Source organism: Triticum dicoccoides, chromosome 5B (assembly GCF_002162155.2).
Source record: "Triticum dicoccoides isolate Atlit2015 ecotype Zavitan chromosome 5B, WEW_v2.0, whole genome shotgun sequence".
Lineage (NCBI taxonomy): Eukaryota > Viridiplantae > Streptophyta > Magnoliopsida > Poales > Poaceae > Triticum > Triticum dicoccoides.
Genome location: NC_041389.1, coordinates 166,193,107 through 166,218,250, shown reverse-complemented (window position 1 = coordinate 166,218,250; position 25,144 = coordinate 166,193,107).

Sequence of the window (25,144 nt, the reverse complement as noted above, 5' to 3'; positions counted from 1 at the left end):
ACCGCCCGCCTCCCTGCCGCCCGACGCCTCCCGGCGCCCTCTGCCTTCGCCCCTGACCGGCGCCGCCCGCGCCTCCCAGCGCCGCCGCGCGTCCCCGCCGGCCGGCGCCGCGCCCCTCCGTTGCCCGGCCGCTCTCGCGCCCCGCCGCCTCCGATCCGGCCTCCCCGCCGCCGTACCTCGCCATGGCCTCGCCTCCCGTGCCGCCCCATCTCCCTCCTCAACTCCGGCGGTCTCCGGCGACAACTCCGGCCGGATCCGGTGAGATCCGGCCTGGAACCTGCAAGGTGGATGAGATCCACCGGGATCTGAGCCAAACACGCCGTCCCCGCCCCGGATCCCTCCGTCCCGGGTCGAGCCCGTCCCGCGTTGACTTTCGCGGAGGTAAAATTCGACCAAGTCCCTGATATTTGCATATTCTTGTGCAATGTTTGACATGTCATAACTTGCTGCATACAGCTCTGTTTCGTGCGTGTAATATGTCAAATGGTTCGCCTCGATGAGTACTTCATGTCATTGCATTGCATCATGTTCATTTGAGTTCATCTTGATGCCCAAATCATCGTTGTAAGAGTGCTATGTGATGTTAATTTGCTGAAACTGTTATAACATGCTCATTTGTCATTTTTGCCATGTTTGATGTGTGAATCCTATGAGGTTGATGTCTACATGTGTTTTGATCTATGCCATGCCATCTTTACAGGGGTTCCATCCATGAATTTTTGTGAGTCTTGTACTGAGTGCATCGAGCTTGTTAAGTAGGGTACTTGCTGTTGCTGTTTTGCTAGGCTGATTCTATTATATTTTGTTGCTATGTAAACCTGCTGCTACAAGTCATTCTATGCATAATCTGGAGATCTTCACTAAGGATGATTTGTTATACATGTCTTGTTCTATCCATTCATGCCCCTGGTTGCATTTTTAGCCTACTGTAACTTGTGGTTATCTTGCCCTCAAAGTTGCTAAATAATGTTGCTGTCATCCCATTGACATTAAATTCAATGTTTCCATGGTTGTTGCTAGTGATCCATGCACCCTATGAACTTGTTCTTGCGATGCTTAGCTTCATAAACATGTCTTCTTACTGTTGGTAACATTGCCAAGCCATGTGTTGCTCTGTTGTGAGTGGTTCAAGCTCACCAATATGCCTACTTATCGTTGTTCCTGCCATGTTTGAATCAGTCATCTCTTTTGCCATGTTTACATGGATGCCATCATATTTTCTGTGCCCTTTTGGCCCGTGGTCAGTAAGGGACTTTTGTTATATGCAATTACTAGATTCATGCCATGCCTTTGTTTGCCATGATAAGTTCCTGTAACATGTTGTTTGATAGATCTAAATATTTCAACCTGATGTTATTTCTGCCAAGCCTGAAACTGTTATTATTTGCAATCTTGCCATGTCCTTTTGAGCATGTTCTAGTGATTTCTGGAGATAGCTCAGTGTTCATGTTTTGTTATGCTTTACCTGTACTTCATGTCCATGCCTATTTTTTTCATATTGTGGTACTGTAGCATGTTGTTTTGGGGCTTGCAATATGCCTAGTTGCTGTTTTGGACAGATTGTTGTTATGTCTTGTATAGAGTGTATGTGTTGAACCGTTGCTCCGTTTGAGTGTGCTCTATATGAAACTTGCTTGATTTTGCATGTAGTTTCATATTATCATGTTGCATCCATTTTTGGGAGTGTTTTCTTGATGTTTGTATGCATTTTGCATCAATGCCATGTTTAACTTGTTTTGCTCATATCTTCTAGGCCGTAGCTCCAAATCTAATGAACATTATATGTTACTTGACTAGAATCTCGTGTAGATCTTCTTGGTGCATCTTAACTTTCTGTTTAATAACTTGAACATAAGGTTTATTCAGATCGGGACCAACTTTGAAACTTGCATATGAGGACTTACCGGAATTTTTATATGTTGTTCCTTCTTGTTTGCATCATATCTTGCCATGAGTAGCTTCATGTAGCCTTGTCATGCATCATACTTGGTTGAGCATCATGTCATGGTTATGTGTGGTGTGTTTACCTTGTTGTGTGCTTCTTCTCGATAGTTCCCGTTACGTTGCGATCGTGAGGATTTGTTCGTCTACGCTTGGTTCGTCTTCATGGCTTCATCTTCTTCATGGACTCGTTCTTCTTCCTTGCTGGATTTCAGGCAAGATGACCGCTACCCTGGATCTCACTACTATCATTGCTATTCTAGTTGCTTCATTCTATAGCTTTGCTGCGCTACCTATCTTTTGCTCTTCAAGCCTCCCCAAATTGCCATGAACCTCTAACCTTTGACACCCTTCCTAGCAAACCGTTGTTTGGCTATGTTACCACTTTTGCTCAGCCCCTCTTATAGCGTTGCTAGTTGCAGGTGAAGTTGAAGATTGCTCCATGGTGTACAGGGTTATGTTGGGATATCACAATATCTCTTATATTATTAATGCATCTATATATTTGGTAAAGGGTGGAAGGCTCGGCCTTATGCCTGGTGTTTTGTTCCACTCTTGCCGCCCTAGTTTTCCGTCATACCGGTATTATGTTCCCGGATTTTGCGTTCCTTACGCGGTCGGGTGATTTATGGGACCCCCTTGACAGTTCGCTTTGAATAAAACTCCTCCAGCAAGGCCCAACCTTGGTTTTACCATTTGCCTCACCACCACCTATCTTTCCCTTGGGAGTAATTAACCCAAGGGTCATCTTTATTTTAGCCCCCCCGGGCCAGTGCTTGTCTAAGTGTTGGTCCGAACCGAGCAACCTGCGGGGCCACCTCGGGGCAACTCGAGGTCTGGTTTTACGCCTAGCTTGACTTATCCGGTGTTGCCCTGAGAACGAGATATGTGCAGCTCCTATTGGGATTGTTGGCGCATCGGGCGGCTTTGCTGGTCTTGTTTTACCATTGTCGAAATGTCTTGTATACCGGGATTCCGAGACTGATCGGGTCTTCCTGGGAGAAGGTATATCCTTCGTTGATCGCGAGATCTTATCATGGGCTAAGTTGGGACACCCCTGCAGGGTATAAAATTTCGAAAGCCGTGCCCGCGGTTATGTGGCAGATGGGAATTTGTTAATGTCCGGTTGTAGATAACTTGACACCCGATCCGAATTAAAATGCATCAACCGCGTGTGTAGCCGTGATGGTCTCTTCTCGGCGGAGTCCGGGAAGTGAACACGGTTTCTGGGTTATGTTTGACGTAAGTAGGTGTTCAGGATCACCTCTTGATCATTGCTAGCTTCACGACCATTCCTTTGCTTCTCTTCTCGCTCTTATTTGCGTATGTTAGCCACCATATATGCTTAGTCGCTGCTGCAACCTCACCACTTTACCCCTTCCTTTCCCATCAAGCTTTGCTAGTCTTGATACCCATGGTAATGGGATTGCTGAGTCCTCGTGGCTCACAGATTACTACAACAACAGTTGCAGGTACAGGTGTATGCGATGATCATGACGCGAGAGCGATGTTTGCTTGTTTTGGAGTTCTTCTTCTGCTTCTTCTTCGATCAGGGGATAGGTTCCAGGTCGGCAGCCTGGGCTAGCAGGGTGGATGTCGTTTGAGTTTCTGTTTGTGTTCCATCCGTAGTCGGATGTTGATCTCTTGTAAGATGATGTTGTATTCGTGTGGCATTGTATGCCTTTTTTATGTATCCCTACCTATTATGTAATGTTGATGTAATGATATCCACCTTGCAAAAGCGTTTCAATATGCGGGTCTATCCTTGGTGGGACCTTCGAGTTCCTTTTGGATAGGGTCGAATATTGGGCGTGACAAGTTGGTATCAGAGCCTCGACCGACCCTAGGAGCCCCCTTGATTGATCGTGTAGTTTGGCCGTTGTTGAGTCTAGAAGTAAACTGATTTCGGAGTCTAGTTATATTGGAGAGTAGGAATTCTTTTTACTCTATGCCCCTTCGTCACTCTGGTAAGGAATCTTGACGTAGGTGTTTTGAATTACTCCTCTTCCCCTTCAAATTTTTCTTTAGGTTCACGCAGTTGGTTCTCCGATCGTTGGTCCTTAGCTCTTTTCATCTGGTGCATTTCTCGTCAAGTTGACTCGAGCCTCTTCATCTTTGAGTTCAATCCTCAGTTGCTTTCTTTTCCCACCCGCCCACCCTTTTTCTTCTCGGAACTGGAGTCCGTAATCGAGTATCCATCCTACTCGTGCGAAGTCTTTGCTTTTTTTCCTCAATGATTTCAATCGGTGTTTCCTCTTGAAGTTATTCATCGGTTTTTCCCCTTCCAGTTGCCTGTGTTTCTTCCCGCCCTCCCACCCCTTTTCTTCCCGGTGTCTGAGCATCTATTCGAGAAGCTCTTTCATTCGTACGGAGCCTCTTCAGTCTTCCCTCAATTATTTCAACCGGTGAATCCTCGTCTCATTCGTCATTCTTCATCCCTTTCTTTTTCTGGTGCACTCAATTCAAGTTTTTCGGGTTGATCATATTCTTTCTCTTGGCTCAAGTGTTTTCCCTGCTCGTTCGTCTCTCGCCAGTTTATCCTTCCGGAGTGCTCAAGACGTCTCAGTAGATTCGTCTGTGTTCCAATTAATTCGAGGTTGTCACCTCATTCAAATATTAGTTGTTCCGGTGCATCATCTATCTGTTCAACAACCCTTTCCAACGATGTTTTTCTTTTAGTGGGCCCTAACCCACAGGTCTTTTCCCAGGATCTTACCTGACTCTTCTAATTCTCCTGGGGTTATTCTCAAATTATTTTCAAGTGTGATGTAAGAATGAATTTCATCAGTCACATGCCTTTTCCAAGATCGATTTCAAATCATTTTGATGGTTGCCTCAACCCCTTCGCTTTTCATTTCCCCGGAGTATCTCAATAATTTCGGTGGTGTTTCTCGTCATCATTTGAGGATCGAAGAAGATTTCTCTTAAATCTTGTCCGTTCCCCCAGAGATTCGCGGTCCTAGCTCGATGTTATGCTATCAAATTGTTTCTAGTCATGCAAATTCTTTTCATCCATCCGGAGCATTTCAGGAGTTGCTTTCTCTCTCGATCATCCGGAGGCCATCTTTTTGGAAGATTTCTTCATTCTAAGTTTTCAAATTCGTTCTCCAATTATTCCATATCCGTGCCCCTTCGTTCGTCTCAATATCTTTCCGGTGCTTTGTTCCAGTATTCTTCAATCAGTTCGCGATCTCTTTGTTCTTTTGCATCTAAATCCCCTCTAGCATATTTGTTCTTCTAATTCTTCCCGGTGATTCATTCTCTTTCGTCAATCTTTTCCAAATTTTTACGGTGGTTCGTTCAAGATTCTCTTTCCTTGATTATCATTTTAATCCATTCGTTCTTTTGAATCCTACCGGTGGTTCATGAAGACTTTCTCAAGTTTTGTGCTATATTCCCCTTAATCCTTTTTCAAAAAGAGTAAGTAGTATGCAAAATCCATTTCTTTTCATCAATTTAATTTGATGAAGGATAAGCATACAATAAATTTTATTCTTATTTCACCCAAGTGAGTAATCCCATCCTTCGGAGTTTGTTCTTGATGAATATATTCTAGTTTGAAGTGTTTCATCTTTTCTTTTCCGGAGTTCAAATTTCCTCGGCCATCTCGTCGGAACCTCCATCTAAATCATCGCAACGTTCATCTTATTCTTTCATCCTTCATTCTATCTCATCATCCTTTTGTTACCGGAGTTCAGCACGGTGGCTCTTCATGATTTAGTTCATTCTTCAAGTGTTCATCAAGATTCTTCTCGAAGGAGCTCCAGTATCTTTCTTCTTGCATATCAAAATGCAATTAATTCTCCATATTCTTTTGAAGTGGAGTTTTGCATCTCTTCGTTCTTCTCAGCTATCCAATCATTTTCCGTTTGTGGTCGGTTATCACCTCATAATTTCTGAGAGGTTATCCATAAGTCCACAACAAGCTTATTCTTTTCGTTGTTGAATTCCTCAACAACTTCCGTTTAAACATTCCTTCTAAAGACGCTTTCAATTCCATTTGTGGCACAAGTTGTCAATTTCCTTCTCCATTCTTTTCATTCAACTCTTCCAATTCTTCCGGAGGTTTTGTGTCATGTCTTCATCAAGTATCATTCCATCCTCTCAAGCTCGTGTTCTATTCCTCCATGTTTCAGCCGGAGTTCTGCCTAAATCCTTTTGATCTTATTCGTTTCCTATCTTGTTCTAACTGAAGTGGTTTCATAGTGTATCTGATTCTGTGAGCTTTCAATTCTTGTCATTCTCGTTGTTCCTCTCTTTTCTCGAGTGCTCTCGATTCTTTGATTCTTCTCTTGAGTTCTTGTTTCACCTCTCCCTTTTTCCCTTCTTGTTAGTGGAGGAGTGTTGTAACGCCCCGGATTCGATGCGCCAGGTGTCCGCCAGTGATTCGCCGTCGTTTGCCTTGTCATTTGCTTGCGTGTGGCACTTTGCCATGTCATCATCTGCATTTCATATCATGTCATCATGTGCATCGCATTGGCATACGTGTTCGTTTCATGCCTCCGAGCATTTACCCCGTTGTCCGTTTTGCAATCCGGCACTCCTATGTCATCTGGCGTCCCCTTTTTGCCCCTTCTCTTGTGCGGGTGTTAAACTTTCTCGGAATGGCCCGAGGTTTGCCAAGCGGCCTTGGTATAGCACCGGTAGACCGCCTGTCAAGTTTCGTGCCATTTGGAGGTCGTTTGATACTCCAACGGTTAATCGGGTAACCGTAAAAGCCTCTTTTGTCTTGCAGCCCAACACCCCTCCAAAATGGCCCAAAACCCATCTAAGTCACCACCATGCTCTCGGTCGTTCGATCACGATCGTGTGGGCGAAAACCGCTCCTCATTTGGACTCTCCTAGCTCCCTCTATCTATAAATATGTGCCTCCCCCCGAAATTCGCGGATGAATCCCGGTCTAACCCTAGCCTCGTTCAACCCCGCGCCGCCGGACACGTCCAACTTCGCCGGACGTGTCCACCGGCCACGTCATCCGACCAATCAGAGGCCGCCACCTCCGCAACCGCCGCCACCGCGCCCAATCACGGCCTGCCACGTCCACGCCGCCGCCCTCTCTCTACTCCCTGCACCGCCGCGCCACCCGGGGCCCAGATCCGGCCCGCCCCGGGACGAACCGGGCCGCGTCGGGCCCATCCCGCGCCGCCGAGCTCCCGGACCGCCCGGGCCGCATCGCCCGCCGCTTCCCCGTCACCGGCGCGCTGCGCCGCCGCCGCCGCGGCACGCCACCCGCCTCCCTGCCGCCCGACGCCTCCCGGCGCCCTCCGCCTTCGTCCCTGACCGGCGCCGCCCGCGCCTCCCCGCGCCGCCGCGCGTCCCCGCCGGCCAGCGCCACGCCCCTCCACTGCCTGGCCGCTCTCGCGCCCCGCCTCCTCCGATCCGGCCTCCCCGCCGCCGTACCTCACCATGGCCTCGCCTCCCGTGCCACCCCATCTCCCTCCTCAACTCCGGCGGTCTCCGGCGACAACTCCGGCCGGATCCGGCGAGATCCGGCCCGAAACCTGCAAGGTGGATGAGATCCACCGGGATCTGAGCCAAACACACCGTCCCCGCCCTGGATCCCTCCGTCCCGGGTCGAGCCCGTCCCGTGTTGACTTTCGCGGAGGTAAAATTCGACCAAGTCCCAGATATTTGCGTATTCTGGTGCCATGTTTGACCTATCATAACTTGCTGCATACAACTCCATTTCGTGTGTGTAATATGTCAAATTGTTCGTCTCGATGAGTAATTCATTTCATTCCATTGCATCATGTTCATTTGAGTTCATCTTGATGCCAGAATCATTGTTGTAATAGTGCTATGTGATGTTAATCTGCTGAAACTGTTATAACATGTTCATTTGTCATTTTTGCCATGTTTGATTTGTGCATCCTATGAGGTTGATGTCTACATGTGTTTTGATCTATGACATGCCATCTTTACAGGGGTGCCATCCATGTATTTTTGTGAGTATTGTACTGAGTGCATCGAGCTTGTTAAGTAGGGTACTTGTTGTTGCTGTTTTGCTAGGCTGATTCTGTTATATTTTGTTGCTATATAAACCTGCTGCTACAAGTCATTCGATGCATAATCTGGAGATGTTCACTAAGGATGATTTGTTATACATGTCTTTCTCTATCCATTCATGCCCCTGGTTGCATTTTTATCCTGCTGTAACTTGTGGTTATCTTGCCCTTAAAGTTGCTAAATAATGTTGCTGTCAGCTTGTTAACATTAAGTTCAATGTTGCCATGATTGTTGCTAGTGATCCATGCACCCTATGAACATGTTCTTGCCATGCTTAGCTTCATAAACATGTCTTCTTACTGTTGGTCACCTTGCCATGCCATGTATTGCTCTGTTGTGAGTGGTTCAAGCTCACCAACATGCCTACTTATCGTTGTTCCTGCCATGTTTGAATCTGTCATATCTTTTGCCATGTTTACATGGATGCCATCATATTTTCTGTCCCCTTTTGGCTCATGGTTAGTAAGGGACTTTTGTTATGCAATTACTAGATTCATGCCATGCCTTTGTTTGCCATGATAAGTTCCTGTAACATGTTGTTTGATAGCTCTAAATATTGCAACCTGATGTTATTTCTGCTAAGCCTGAAACTGTTATTATTTGCAATCTTGCCATGTCCTTTTGAGCATGTTCTAGTGATTTCTGGAGATAGCTCAGTGTTCATGTTTTGTTATGCTTTACCTGTACTTCATGTCCATGCGTCTTGTTTTCATATTGTGGTACTGTAGCATGTTGTTTTGGTGGTTGCAATATGCCTAGTTGCTGTTTTGGACAAATTGATGTTATGTCTTGTATAGAGTGTATGTGTTGAACCGTTGCTCCGTTTTGAGTGTGCTCTATATGAAACTTGCTTGATTTTGCATGTAGTTTCATATTATCATGTTGCATCCATGTTTGGGAGTGTTTTCTTGATGTTTGTATGCATTTTGCATCAATGCCATGTTTAACTTGGTTTGCTCATATCTTCTAGGCCGTAGCTCCAAATCTAATGAACTTTATATGTTACTTGACTAGAATCTCGTGTAGATCATCTTGGTGCATCTTAACTTGCTGTTTAACAACTTGAACATAAGGTTTATTCAGATCTGGACCAACTTTGAAACTTGCATATGAGGACTTACCGGAATTGTTATATGGTGTTCCTTCTTGTTTGCATCATATCTTGCCATGAGTAGCTTCTTGTAGCCTTGTCATGCATCATACTTGGTTGAGCATCATGTCATGGTTATATGTGGTGTGTTTACCTTGTTGTGTGCTTCTTCTCGATAGTTCCCGTTACGTTGCGATCATGAGGATTCGTTCGTCTACGCTTGGTTCGTCATTGTGGCTTCATCTTCTTCATGGACTCGTTCTTCTTCCTTGCGGGCTTTCAGGCAAGATGACCGCTACCCTGGATCTCACTACTATCATTGCTATGCTAGTTGCTTCGTTCTATCGCTTTGCTGCGCTACCTATCTTTTGCTCTTCAAGCCTCCCCAAATTGCCATGAACCTCTAACCTTTGACACCCTTCCTAGCAAACCGTTGTTTGGCTATGTTACCTCTTTTGCTCAGCCCCTCTTATAGCGTTGCTAGTTGTAGGTGAAGTTGAAGATTGCTCCATGGTGGACAGGGTTATGTTGGGATATCACAATATCTCTTATATTATTAATGCATCTATATATTTGGTAAAGGGTGGAAGGCTCGGCCTTATGCCTGGTGTTTTGTTCCACTCTTGCCGCCCTAGTTTTCCGTCATACCGGTATTATGTTCCCGGATTTTGCGTTCCTTACGCGGTCGGGTGATTTATGGGACCCCCTTGACAGTTCGCTTTGAATAAAACTCCTCCAGCAAGGCCCAACCTTGGTTTTACCATTTGCCTCACCACCACCTATCTTTCCCTTGGGAGTAATTAACCCAAGGGTCATCTTTATTTTAGCCCCCCGGGCCAGTGCTTGTCTAAGTGTTGGTCCGAACCGAGCAACCTGCGGGGCCACCTCGGGGCAACTAGAGGTCTGGTTTTACTCGTAGCTTGACTTATCCGGTGTTGCCCTGAGAACGAGATATGTGCAGCTCCTATCGAGATTGTCGGCGCATCGGGCGGCTTTGCTGGTCTTGTTTTACCATTGTCGAAATGTCTTGTAAATCGGGATTCTGAGACTGATCGGGTCTTCCTGGGAGAAGGTATATCCTTCATTGACCGCGAGAGCTTATCATGGGCTAAGTTGGGACACCCCTGCAGGGTATAAACTTTCGAAAGCCATGCCCGCGGTTATGTGGCAGATGGGAATTTGTTAATGTCTGGTTTTAGATAACTTGACACCAGATCCGAATTAAAATGCATCAACCGCGTGTGTAGCCGTGATGGTCTCTTCTCGGCGGAGTCCGGGAAGTGAACACGGTTTCTGGGTTATGTTTGACGTAAGTAGGTGTTCAGGATCACCTCTTGATCATTGCTAGCTTCACGACCATTCCATTGCTTCTCTTCTCGCTCTTATTTGCGTATGTTAGCCACCATATATGCTTAGTCGCTGCTGCAACCTCACCACTTTACCCCTTCCTTTCCCATCAAGCTTTGCTAGTCTTGATACCCATGGTAATGGGATTGCTGAGTCGTCATGGCTCACAGATTACTACAACAACAGTTACAGGTACAGGTTTATGTGATGATCATGACGCGAGAGCGATGTTTGCTTGTTTTGGAGTTCTTCTTCTGCTTCTTCTTCGATCAGGGGATAGGTTCCAGGTCGGCAGCCTGGGCTAGCAGGGTGGATGTTGTTTGAGTTTCTGTTTGTGTTCCATCCGTAGTCGGATGTTGATCTCTTGTAAGATGATGTTGTATTCGTGTGGCATTGTATGCCTTTTGTATGTATCCCTACCTATTATGTAATGTTGATGTAATGATATCCACCTTGCAAAAGCGTTTCAATATGCGGGTCTATCCTTGGTGGGACCTTCAAGTTCCTTTTGGATAGGGTCGCATATTGGGCGTGACAGCTGGTGAGAAGACGTCGAAGACTAGACTAGGTGCCGGACGCGGCCTTTTGCTTTTTGCCTCCCTTTCTGTGGTCGAGCTTCCTTGCTTCGGATTTAAGTTGAAGTTGAATTTGCATTTGCATATGTGTGGGGAGGGGTGTCTTGTCTCGTTCGTGTGTTCTCTTGTGTTCTGGTTTCTGTCCTGGTCCGGAGTTTGCACCAGCTGCCTCCCGCTAGCGAGCCTCTCGCGGGCGGGGCTGGGCTCAGCGCACGCGCGCATGCCGTCCCGCGGCCAGCACTCGCTCTCGCAAGGCTCTCACCACATGGTCAGCAGGTCCCCCCAGAGGACCCTCGGAGAATCACAGCCTCGCAAGCCTACTCAAGGCTCGCCCGGGCTAAAGGTAAACCACAGCAGCTAACTCATCGTAGGGCCTGAAACATCATGCAAGCGCACATTCGGCGTCGCTCCTAAAACATGTGGGCAATAATCTTTCTTACATGAGGGGCTTCCCCTCCCAAAAATGCTCTTACAACCTTTAGGGCCGCGCCCGAGCTTTTTGTGTGCAGGATAAACAACAAGGGGACACAGAATCAGTCAGACATATCGCTCACGGCGTCCTCTTGGTCGCCTCCAGAGGCATCACTGACATCGCTGTCGCTGTCTTTGGCGCCACCATCCCCGTCATTGGCGTCATCTTCGCTGCCATTCACCACATCACCTTCAGCCGCGGCAACTATCACCCCGTCATCATCAGAAGCGCGGGCTCTGACAAGTGCATCCATGTTGTCCTCTACCCACCGCGCCAGGTCGCCTCGAATGGCCACGGGCACCGGAGCAATGACGATGTCAAAGTCGAAGTGGGGATCTCTATCCTAAAGATGGCTGAAGAGACGAGAGAATGCGCACCCGAGTAGGCTGCGGCTCCTCTCCTCGACAAGCTGGCGAGCTCTCTTGGAGCGATTCTCCAGATGCATCACCACGTCAGTGAAGAATTGGAGATGTCCGGCATAATTGGTCACGTGAGGGTGCGAAGCATTCACATCACAGATATTGCCTAGGGCCGTGTTGGCCCTGTCCCTGAGCACTTGGAGAATGGGGCCATGCATAGGCTCCCGCGTCCGCCGCTAGAGAATTTCTTCCCTGTTCTGCCGCGCAACGGACTCAGAGTCATCAACCCACCGTTGAAGAAGAAGCAGATCGGCATGGGAGGAGGCCAACTCAGTCTGCGCAGAGACCAGAGCGGCTGCGGTGGCCTCCGCGTGCTGCGTCGCTTCAGTCAGCTTGGGCTTGAGGGCGGCAGTCTTTCCTGTAGCCTCAACTTCAATCAGCTCCATCCTCTGGTCATACTCGCGCACAAGATCTGCGCGAACTTCCGCCCCGCGGCGGTCGACCTCTTCTTGGATTCGAGCCTCCCGCGCGCCAACATCGTCCCCTGCCTGGGTAACCTGGCGCTCCCTCGTCTCCAACCGCTCAAGGTCGAGATTGCGCACGGCGGCCTCCAGCATCAGCACTTCCTCGTTCCTCTTGAGCTCCTCCTCCTCGATAGGCGTCCCCTTCAGCGATGCAAGGGCGGCCTGACGCAGCTCCACCTGCTGCTCCAGGGTTGGAGCTCCCACGCGCGCTTGTCCGTGATCTTGCATCGTTGGTCTGCTTCCCGAGCCTCCTCAATAGCACACGAGCAGGCCTTTTGCGAGGCCGCAAGGGATGCTTTGGCCTTCGCGTTGTGAAGCTCCCACTGATGACGCGCAAGGTTGACTGCCACCTTCATCTTGCGCCGCTCCTCAACCAGCCGCAGGCCTTCAGGTTCAAGACACGCGTCCGCGTCCGCGAGCTCTCCACCGAGCTGGCCCATCGCGTCTGTCGCTCTCCAGAAGAAGTCTTGGCGAACGACGCTGCGATCCCTCGCTCGCCTGAGCACGTCGTAAATACCGTCCTCCGCCGCCGGCGTTGGCGGAGGCCCCTGAGGCTGTTCGCCCCCTCTTGGCAGGGGATGGGGGCTGGCGCCCCCACGATCGCCGGACGGGCTCCGCAAGGGACCCACACCAGCACAGATCCATCCCTAGAAGAAGAGCCAAGGACCGACATCAACCATTCGCCGTCCACGATCAAAGGAGCAGCCTGGGGCAGGCTGGTCACACCCCGGGCGAGGTCGCGAAGGAAAGGCGGTAGGGGCACATGCTCGAGGCACCCTGCGGGCCGGCTTACTTCTCCGGCCGAACACGCGTCAGGGGCAGCACGCAAGCTCGGGACGCTCAAGGCCAGCGATGGAGGCGAGGCCAGAGAAAGTTTCTTCTTGGCAGACTATGCAGGCTTGGCAGGAGGGATCCTGAAGGGCCACAGTCAGGAAATGGACCATCGATTGAGGAATTATAAGAATGAGGTACTTACTCATCTATGGCAAAGTACTTCCTATGCTTCAACGGTCGGCAGGGGTGCTCGCTGCCACTCGAAGACTCCTACCTCTGGCGGAGGGCGTCAAAATCTATGCGGAACTGACGTAGGCACTCAACATGTGGGCCGGCGCGAGGCATGGTGAAGAAGCGCTCAGGCAGCCAACCTCAGGGGAGCCAAGCTAGGAGGAGCGATCAGGCACCGCTTCCTGATGACCTGCCAAGGCCTCGGGGGCTCCAGCCTCAGGCGTCGCAGGTTGCGTCTCCACATTAACAACCGCCTCAGGGCGGGCTTCATAAGCTCTGGAGGATGACGCCTCGGGAGCCCCGTGTGACATCGGCATCATGACACCAGAGCCTCCAGCTTCAAGCGATGCTTTCCTCCTTGCACCAGCTCCTGGGGCAAGATCGGTGTTAGCGACGGGGAAGGGAGCCACGGCGATGGGATTCTCGCGAGGCCCCACGAGGCCGGCCGCGCACAACCCTCATTCGTCGAAGTGAGGCATCTGCCTCGCAAACTCGGCCCCGCCCGAGCAGAGATACAGGAGGCTGCCCTCGTGCCAGATATTGCCCGGTGAGGGGTCGCCAGTCAAGACCTCCAGCACCTTCTTTAGTGTTTCGAGCGCCAGCTCTATCTCCTGGAGCCTCATGCGGTCCTGATATCCAGTCAGGGCCCACATTGGTCGGGAGTGGCGCTGGAGAGGAGCAACACGACACTGGAGGAACTCCTTCGCCACCCGGGGCACAGTCACCCCGAGCTCTCTCAACCTCCCAGTCGGTGCCAGATGAAGGAGAGCCGGGGGCTTGCGAGCCTCTCGTGGCCACATCCCAGATTGGGGATAGCAGGCAATGTCGGATGCGAGAGGAGGGGGCTAGGCACTCCGACATCCACATACAGCCACCACGTCCGGAACCCACTCATGGAAGGTGGAAGGCTAAAATCAATCCCCGAGGCGGCCGTCTCTGCCACGGCCTGGAAGCTCACGCACCCCGAGAACTGCATGGGGTCGGTCAGGCGCAAGTAGAAGAAGTGAGGCAATAGGGCAATGGAAGGAGGAATGCCCACCATGGCTTCACAGACGAAGGCGAAACAGCAAGAAGGGTAACGGATTAAGTGTCAAGATGCATCATATGGATCTGATAATGGGAAAGCACCGCATTGAAAAAGACAGAGAAAGGAGGAACCAGGCTAGCCCACAGGGCGTCAGCGAAGAATCGAACCTCCGTGACGATCCTGTCGACGGAGGCCTGTGACGCAGGCCAAACCATCATCTTTCTGCACTCCTTGAAGCTAGTGGCGAGCGCGGAGCGGACCTTGTCCAAGGCTTCCAGATTGAGCACCAGCGACCGGCAGACGGCGGGCTCGATTGCCGGAGATGAACTGGATGAGAACACGGGATTCTTCCCCTTCTCTTTATTAGTTGGCGCCATGGCGATGGAGGGGGCAGAGCTCAGGTCGAATTGGAAGCGGAAACGGAGGCTCAAGGAAGAAAGGGGAACAGGAAGCACGCGGGCAGCAAAGAGGAAATAACTATGTAAAGCTTCATGTCCGCCTAGCCAGGCGGATATTGGGGGAGCATGGGGAAGAGACGCCCACGTCCAATCAGTCGCCACGTATCAACCAAGGCCGCAGGCTATTAGGGCCTCTGGTGCTCCGCACTTTCCCTTTGGCTTCGCTGCTAAGCCAAGTCCGAGCGCGCCTTGGGCCTGGGGGCTACTGTCGGCGTTCTGGGAACGGGGGTCCCCAGACTTGCCTGCCTGCGGCCTGCAGCATGGCTCAACCAGTGGCCCAGTACAGCCCGTCTTCATCGACCCAAGTTCAAGACCTTCACGAGGGGCCAAGCCTCGCGGGGCGGACGACACAAGGCTTCCTTAGGGGCGGCCTCACCAGGCAGGCTCGCGAGGAGGCAGAGAGATCAAGGCAAGGGGTACCTCGCGAGGTGCTCATGATGCAAGCCATGACGGTCAAGACCAGGTGGGCGCCAGGCGGGCGCCAGCCTGTGCAATGTCTTCGTTTCCTCTTTGGTGCAAAGGGGGCAAGCGCAGGTGCGGAGTACCGAGGCATCAAGCAAAGGTTTCCATTCAGTGCAACGAGACCAAGATCAGCAGGACGGCAGGACAGAGGTCACCATGGAGCCCAAGACGGCGTCATCGCCAGTGCCTTTGGCAGTCGAAGACCACCTTTAGTCAGGATAGCTTGTACTAGTTGTCCCCTTCACTACAAAAAAAAAGACACATCCGTGACATTTTGGGCCGAATGAATTTTTTTTCTGTCATACATATGACACTTCTATGACGATAATTGTGACAAAACCCGGTATCATCATAGATGTGGTGGGCTCCTACTTCTATGACAAAAAATCATGACAGGAAATGGGCTTTTCGTCCTGGGCGGGCCGGAGACGCAGCTGCATGACATTCTTTGGGCCGTCCATGACAGAAAAAACCATGGTAGAAGCGAGGGGGAGGAAAATTTCGGGGAGTTGCCGGTTACGATGGGAGGTCAGGGGCGGAGCGATGCGTGTTTCTCTCATACGTACGCGCGTGTGTGCGAGGCGTTGGCTCTAACTGAACCCGAGCGAGGCGTTGGGCTCTAACTGAACCCGAGCGATTGCACTGCAGGATACGCATTACTGAACCCGAGGGATCGATCGATGGCTGTTAACTGAACCCGATGGAGCGATTCCTTCGCTACTGCTGCTAACTGAAGCCGATCGATTGGATGAACAGTGAGCATTGCGGGGGGGTTTGGATGAACAGTGAGCGGTGGCGTTGCCTCTGGATGAATAGGAACCCGTGGTGTGGAGGACTAGATGAACAGTAGACGGTGGAGGGGTGGCCGTGGAGGGGTGGTTCAACAGGACCCCGTGGTGTGGAGGGCTAGATGAACAGTAGACGGTGGAGGGGTGCCCGTGGAGGGGTGGTTGAACAGTAGCTGGTGGAGTAGCGCGCGGTGGAGGCTGGATGAACAGGAGCCCGTGGAGGCTGGAGGAGGTCGACGGTAGCCCGTGGAGGCTGGAGGAGGTCGACGGTGGAGATGAACAGTATCCCGTGGAGTCCCGTTTTGCGGTACGCCACACCCCTCCACCCCGTTTCGACCGTAGCGCTCCAACACAAGTCCGTTTCGTCCGTTTTGTGGTACGCCACACCCCTCCCGATCAACAGGACCCCCGTTTCGACCGTAGGAGGTCCGTTTCCTCCGTTTTGCGGTACGCCAGGCCTCTCCCGATCAACAGGACCCTGTTTCGAACGTGGTCGGTCGAAAACAAGGCCGTTTCCTCCGTTGTGCAGTATGCCAGGCCTCGTTACCATCGCCTATTCCGTACAAGCCCTCCCGATGAACACGACCACGCATTCCGTTCCGACCCAGCCAGTTGGCTCCCCATGAACACGACGACGATGATGTTTCTCCGTTCTGACCTAGCCATGTACGTATGCGTGATAGGCGTTAGAGACCCTGCCTATATGTACGTATCTGGCCGTATTTTCTTTCTTCCACCCTCGCCGCTGTACGTACGTGTACATGCTACATGCGTGCCTCTACTACGACACGTGCGCGCCTCTACATCTACGACATGTGCGCGCCTCTACATCGACCAGTATGTACGTACACGTTCGCGACCAGAATGACAACGCTACGTACGCTTCGACCAGGTGGGTCCCGACTACCAAGCACTTCCTTGCGTGCGAAGATGTAGCTGCTGGGTACCAATAGTCAGGCGGCGAATCATTTTTTTGCCCGGATGCACTTCCTTGCGTGCGAAGATGTAGCTGGTGGGTCCCAGCAGTCAGGGGGCGAATTGTTTTTTCGCGAAATACGGTGGCCTGTCCGGTGGGTCCCTGCTGTCAGGTGGAGGAATAATTGTTTTGCGCGTAATAAGGAGGCACTTCCTTGCGGCGGCCGTGGACCCAGCTGTCAGCCTCTCCACGTACAGTCCACGTCCGATGGAAGTCGTTCCTTGACCATGTTGACCATGCCGCGCCGAGAGCACCACGGCGGTGGACGACGGCGATGCCTAGGAAGGGGACGACTCGGAGCCGGGGAAGACGCAGCAGTGGATGCCCACGCGAAGAGGAGTATGAGGATTCACTGGTTCGGCTGTGGTGTGAGGCTGCTGTCGTCGCAGAATAACAGGGGGTGTGGATGAGTAGAGGGATGGCCTGGACAGCGATGGGAGTAGTAGGGGGCGGTGAGGCCTCCGCGGCATCACAGCCGGCCACGGGAGGCAGGAGCACACGGCACGACCGGCGCTGGTTTGGGCGGCTGGAGCAAGAAGACCAGAGGTTGAAAAAGCACTACGGCCATTGGATGAACATCGTACGGTAACAGGAGCTAGAATCGTTCATATTGACTAAGTTGATAAAGCCCTCCATCCCATCAACTTGGTAGGCCCACAAGTCAGCCTCCCACTATGCTGGGTTCTAGCTGGCAGGGGGAGTATTCATTTTTTTGTGCGTAATAAGGAGGCACTTCCTTGCGTGCGAAGATAGCTGGTGGGTCCGACATGTCAGCTGGGGGCACGTTTTTTCACGAAATACAGAGGCCCTTTCGGTGGGTCCCAGATGTTAGGTGGAGGAATAATTATTTTGCGCATAATAAGGAGGCACTTCCTTGCTGCGGCCGTGGACCCAGCTGTCAGCCTCTCCAGGTACAGTCCATGTCCGATGGAAGCCGTTCCTTGACCACGTTGACGACGCCGCGCCGAGAGCACTAGGGTGGTGGACGATGGCGAAGCCTAGGAAGGGAATGACACGGAGGCAGTGAAGACTCAGCAGTTGTTTCCCACGCGGAGGGGAGTATGACTGTACGAGGGTTTACTGGTTCGTCTGCCCTCACCGGAGAATAACAGCAGGTGTGGCCGTGTGGGTGAGTAGAGGGATGGCTAGTCCAGCGATGGGAGTACGGTGGGGCGGTGAGGCCTGCGCGGCAGCACAGCCGGCCGCGGGGAGGAGGGAGCAGGCAGTCCCACCGGTGCTTGTTTGAGCGGCTGGAGCAGGAAGAGCAGAGATTGAAGAAGCACGACGGCGTTGGATGGACATCGTACGGTCACTGGAGCTAGAATCGTTCATATTGACTAAGTTGACAAAGCCCTCTGTCCCCGTCAACTTAGTAGGCCCACAAGTCAGCCTCCCACCATGGTGGGTCCCAGCTAGTAGGGGGAGTATTCATTTTTCTGTGCGTAATAAGGAGGCACTTCCGGTGGGTCCGAGCTGACAGCGAGGGGAACATTTTTTTCGCAAAATACGGTGGTCTGTCCGGTGGGTCCCAGGAGTCAGGGGCAAACGTTTTTTTCGTGAAATACAGTGGCCCGTCTGGTGTGTCACAACAGTCAGGGGGGAAACATTTTTTCCGCGAAATACTGGTGGCCCGTCCGATGGGTCCCTGCTGTCAGGTGGAGGAATAATTATTTTGCGCACAATAAGGAGGCACTTCCTTACGGCTGCCGTGGACCCAGCTGTCAGCCTCTCCACGTACAGTACTCTTCCGATGGAAGTCGGTCGTTGACCACATTGACCATGCCGCGCCGAGAGCACCAGCGTGGTGGACGATGGCAAGGCCTAGGAAAGGGACGACGCGGAGCCGGGGAAGACGCGACAGTGGATGCCCATGCGGAGAGGAGTACGAGGGTTCACTGGTTCGGCTGTGGTGTGAGGCTGCCATTGCCGCAGAATAACAGGGGGAGTGGGTGAGTAGAGGGATGGCCTGACCAGCGGTGGGAGTAGTATGGGGACGGTGAGGCCTCCGCGGCAGCACAGCCGGCCACGGGAGGCAGGAGCATGCGGCACGACCGGCGCTGCTTTCGGTGGCTGGGGCAAGAAGACCAGAGGTTGAAGAAGCACTACGGCCGTTGGATGGACATCGTTGACCACGCCGCGCCGAGAGCACCAGGGCGGTGGACGACGGCGAGGCCTACGAAGGGAACGACAAGGAGCAGGCGAAGACACGGCAGTGGCTGCCCATGCGGTGGAGAGTACGAGGGTTGACTGGTTCGGCTGCCGTCGCCGGAAAATAACAGGAGGTGTGGGTGAGTAGAGGGATAGACAGGACAGGGATGCGAGTATGATGGGGCCGTGAGGCCTGCCCGGCAGCACTGCCGGCCACGGGAGGCAGGAGCAGGCGGTTCCGACGACGCTGGTTTGGGCGGCTGGGGCAGGAAGATCAGAGACTGAAGAAGCACGATTGTCGTTAGATTGACATCTAACAGTCTGACGCTGGTAGAGTCGATTGTTGACTAAGTTTCTTTTTAAGACACCTTGTGTACGCATGAACTTAGTAGGCCCACAAGTCAGCCTCCAAATCTGTGGCAGATAACATAAAGCCCATTTGCTATTTTTTACAATTTGTAGCCCATTTGCTATTTTTTATAATTTGCTGCCAATTTGCTAATTCTTAAGTAATTTATTACAGCCCATTTTCTGCCCAGGACCACGGTCAAAAAGTTCAACCTTATTTTGCATATTTCGGTGGGGTCCAAACTGTTGTAATCCCGAAATGATAAACATTTTTTAAGAACTTATTGATTTGCCAAAAAAATCATTTTGTTTTTGTAAGCAAAGAAGACGTGGGACAATTGAGTTGGTTTAAGGGCAAACCAGTGGTAAAAAAATCAGCGCTGGGTGGAAAAAAACAACAAAAATAAGGATGTAAATATGAAAAGGGAATTTTATGTGTTTTCAATATAATGATACGTGTATATGAACTAGTAAAACTATAGGTAGAGATTAGAAAACGGATGTAGGACATGCGTTTCAAGAGGAAAATAGAACTGGGCTGTGTGTTTGATTCAGTAAAAAAACTGCCTGCGGATGTTGTAAGACAAAATATAACTAACGCTGGCGGGCCAGAGGCCAGTAGATACCTGCTGGATCTTTGTGCCTCATTGTCGTCATGGGCTGGGCCTGTTAAAAACAAAACCAGCCCTGGTCAGTCTATAACCCAGTTGAAACTTGCTCGACCTGAAAAAACAATATACGTGCTCAATAAACGAGAGAATTCTGCAAGCACAGACTGATAACTAGGACGCAGCACAGATATTGTTTTTTTATCGTGATAATAAGTGCATGCACTTATTTCAAAAAAACTGCAGAACTGGGAATTCGAACGGCGGGTGCTTATGCTACCCATCAAATAAAAATCAGGTGCCTGAGAATTCGTTTCGAAACAAATGATTCAGCTTTATATCCACATCGACCCTCGGCATGATGGTTGGAAGCAAATGCAAGTTCATACCAAAAGATCGTTAACAACAATACCAACTTGCGGACGACAAGGTAGTACAACTACCAATACCAAACTACTCCTAGCCCTAGTGTTCGTCTGGTAGAAAATCTTGCAGAGGACCAGCTCCTGTTCCTTCTCTTGCTCCAGGTCCCCGAGGTGGTACTGGTGCATCACCCAGTTGGTCCTCTGCTGGTTGAAGTTCTTGTTGGTGTGCAGCACCAGAACCTTTTTTGCTCCCCGTCTGCCGGCCGTTGACCATCACAGGCAAGGTATTGACGGTCTTGTGCCACATCGCGTGCATGCCGCATTTCGACTGTATCTTGCGACGCGTCCACATGCCCCTTTTGAACGCCCTGGAATTGCACTGCAAGAAATGCTTCCTTAGGCCACTCAGTGTGATACCTGCAGTATTGTGGAATACAGGTTTTAGTGTACCTAGTTGGCATTTTCATAACATCTTTGGCATGTTGCAGTCACTTGTTTCACTTTTTATTAACTGTCAAATTGTAATTGTTTCACCAGGTCTGCGTCTAAAAAGAAAAATAGAGCTATAAACAAAGGAATATGTTTGTGCAAGTAGACGACCGATTGGTGTCTTACCTGGAAGTTTCTCAGATTGGTGCTCGCTGTCGATGGTTGGTATGAACAAATCGATGAGAGACTGAAATCTCGCGCTGTCAACACTCAATTTGGCCTCAAGGTGCTCGATCAGCTCTTGATCTGTGGGATCGAACTTGATGCTAGCCGGCAGCACTGGCCAATCCTTCTTCGACTTGCATCGGTAATTCCAGTTATATGGTACTAAATGTATGACCAATTGATTGTTTTAAGTGAATGATGAAAGATTTTGATAGAGTAAAAACTCACGCTTCTTCGACAGTTGTACGAGAGTAATTGCCATGCCGTTTTGCAAGGGCGCTTGTAAAAACTCTAAACTCTATTCTCCTCTTATTTAATGGATGAGGCAAATCTTTTGCCTCCGTTTGAAAAAAAATATTTCGACAGATAAGTGGTACTCCAAATCTGAAGTCCGGAATACCAGAACACGCCGCCGGGATTCTTATGTCACCTCACGCGCAGCGTGTTGTCACGTCAATTCAATGTGTAGACATGATGAATAATTTGACCGATGTATACTAGTACTGCTACTGTACTACTTACTAGTCGTATTTAGTGTCACAATTTATACATAGGTTTAACTAACAAGTACGCACTTGAAGCCTAACTGATATATATGTATATATATGGCTTCTGCATAGCATCTCCATCATCATTATTAGTACATCCTACGCAGGTGAGTTAGGATGCACTTGATCCTAGGAAGGTATCTATCCTTCAAACCAGAGGAGTGCTTCAAACTAACAACAGTATATAATATCCAACAAAAGAGGGTCGTGCTACAGCAGCCGAATACATGGCTCAGTCTAGATATCAGCACGAATCAAGTTGTGCATATTTGCTGTTGGCATGAACCACATCGCCGCATGTCGGGTTTGCACAAGCCATTCATCGCATGGAAGCTTGATGCCTTTCACACACTGAAGATTACCTAGCAACAAGCTGTGTCGACGAATCTCTGGATATGGTGATTCATGAAACCCATGGTATGATGTGTAAACACAGCCCCCCCCTCGCGAATGGAAGTTGCATAGCACAGTAATCATCGCCGGTGATATGATCGATGATTGGTTGGATGATCGGATAATTGAGCCCGAGGAACAAGGAGTGGTTGCCGAGGCTATAAACCCGCCTCCAGTTGAATACGCCTGGCCCAACGGAGCTAGGATCTTTCTCAAACACGAAGCAGCCATAGCCATCAATGTCACGAACGCCCCACGCATTGTACTGCATGTGGTTTGATGTAATGGTTTGGTCAATTTGGTATGTGCGAATGAGCATCAAATGACCGCCGTCAACTGAACGAACGATAAACCAGCACCCATCGGCTGGTATGATTCCAGGTCCTGGAATCATGAAGGCCAGCGCATTTGCGTCTGCTGCAACAATTCAAATTGGAGACCAAAAGGACAAAAATAAACAATCATGTTCAGAGTATGTGTGGAATTAAGATTATTATAAAAGTGACACATATCATAGATAGAGAATTGCAATGCCGTGGTCATAATCATACCCCAAGTTAAAAAAAATAAGCCAATGGCTTTCATATTCTAGCAACATGTCATGGTTCAAACATCATGTAACAATGAGAGGAAAACAGCTATGACAACGCCTACTCATATTCTACCATAGCACTTACTACTACTATTCTCATATCAACTCTAAGCAATAACATGCGTTGTTATAAAAATCTAGTAAACAAGAGTAACATATGGCAATCATGATGTTATGCTCATAATATGCATTCTAACAATCATTAGATGCCAATTGTTCTCATATCAATTATAACAATAACATGTGTGGTCATAAAAATCTAGGAAATGAGAGGAACATATAGAAATGATGTGGTTATAGACATGCTATGCATTCTAAATTTGTAACAAATGAATAGGCAGTCGTATTCATAAGGTAAAGATGAGATGAGATAGAACAATTACACGACGATAGATTCCACCAGTATATGAAGCCAATCTGTGCGTCGACCGCGTAAACGATGCCATTGTGCACTATAGCATCAAACAGAAATGTTGCCTCAACAGGATTGATGATGAGCCATAACCATGTATGGCGACCAGATTCCAGATAGACTAATCCCATGTTGAACAAGGCAATGAGCTTGTAATCCATGTAGTCTTCTGATGGTGTGGGCACTTTGCAGATTACAACTTTCTGCAAACAGAGGTCGAGCCAAAAGCTTAACGCGTCTCGTGCGTTGTAGGCAGGAGTGTCCGGCGGGCCGCGAGGCTCGATGTCGGCGGTATCCAATGATGGAAGGGTGATCTCTCGCTGGGTGTAGATATCCATGAGACGCCACGGACTACCAGTGTGGTGGATGAGGATGATCCAGTTGGCCTTCATGCCCGCCCTGTAGTGGCCGCGCATGAAGGACAGGTAGACGGGTAGTGGTAGCATGTCGAGGGGCACCACGGAAATCTCCGTAGGATCGTCAAGTCAGTGTATGGGCCACCTGCGAGGATCGGGCATCAGCAAGCAGGGTGTCTTGAAAAGAGTCGGCCGGTTGCAGACGAGTAGACGGTACAAAGACACCGAGCATGCGGCCAGATGGACGGTGCTGAGTAGGTCCATACGACTACAGATCTGCTCCAAGAGAACATCGGGGAGGGAATTCCAATCGCGGCTCTATATGTCAGTCGGTTCTGCCATTGGGGTTTTTGGTTCCTGCGAGCCAGCGGGGAAGTGGATTCGGGCGGGCGAGCGAAGAAGCTTCTCCTCGTGTGGCCGAGCAGTGAGCGGGGGGATATGGTACGCGCGAGCTACCAAGGAAGATGGCGCAGGCGGGCGAGCAGTGAGCGGGGGTAAATGGTGTGCGGCCGACGATGCGGAAGAGAGGAGGAAGAAGAAGAGAGGAGGAAGAAGAGTGGAAGACGGGGAAGAAAGTGCATTAAATCTCAATTCTACTAGTACTACTACCAGGATATAGGCACCGTCCTCCGGAGTGTAAATAGTTACACCGATGACATGTGGCTCTACCACAAGAGGGCCCATATGTCAGATAATGGAGGACACAGGTGCGTAGGCGTATTTGCGGAAGCGTGCTCTGCTGGCAAACATGATGGCAGTACTGGGTAAGGCTGATTTAGTAACACCAACACGCTGGTTCAGCTTATTAATTATGTGTCCCATCTGCTGCAGCGTGTATTGTCACTTCAACGCGAAGACTAGTTGAATAGTTCTCTCTGACCGAGATGGGGAATAATGGATCGCGAGGATTTCCTTTCTATAGTATCCCTATGCCTCTACGCTCACTTCACTCATTTTGCTCCGTACCTAGTCACTTGTTGAAATCTATAGAAAGACAAATACTCTGTATTTGGGAACAGAGGGAGTATCACCATATGGAGGGAACAAAGGAAGCTTGAAATATGAACATGTCAATGGGAGGGAGTAAGCCCCATGCATGCATGCATGCATGCAACATGCAACACTCACACGTACTCCACATGGACGCACGCAACACTCACGCACCCATGAGGCACACAGCACACGACGCAACACACACGCTCACGCTCAAGTGCTCAACCTACTCCCTACGTCCGTGAAAGACTGTACATTTAGAGACTTACACATTGACCAGGGTATAATTAACGCCCAAAAGCAGCAGACTTATGTGTTCATGCAACCATTGAGATAAGAAGATTAAATGAAGGCCGTTGCATGCTGTAATTAAGGATAGACATGTAGCCTATACCTACAGCACAAGTTGGTGCATTAGTCAATCAATATCGATTTAGATTAAAGGCTAAATGCATTGGAAGTGTAGATGTACATCATGTACTACTACACTCTTTGTTTTATAGCCGATGTACACTCTTTGTTGGAAGGCCGAGGGAGGACACGTGCATCCACTCACATACACAGCCAGGGCGGTTCGGGCGCAAGGGTTGGACTCGTGTGGCGCCTGCGTAAAGTTTTGTTTAACTGATTTCTTTGCTCCGCCAACTGACAGGTGGGACCCAGAAACCAGGTGACAATTTAACCAGTCAACAAAGTG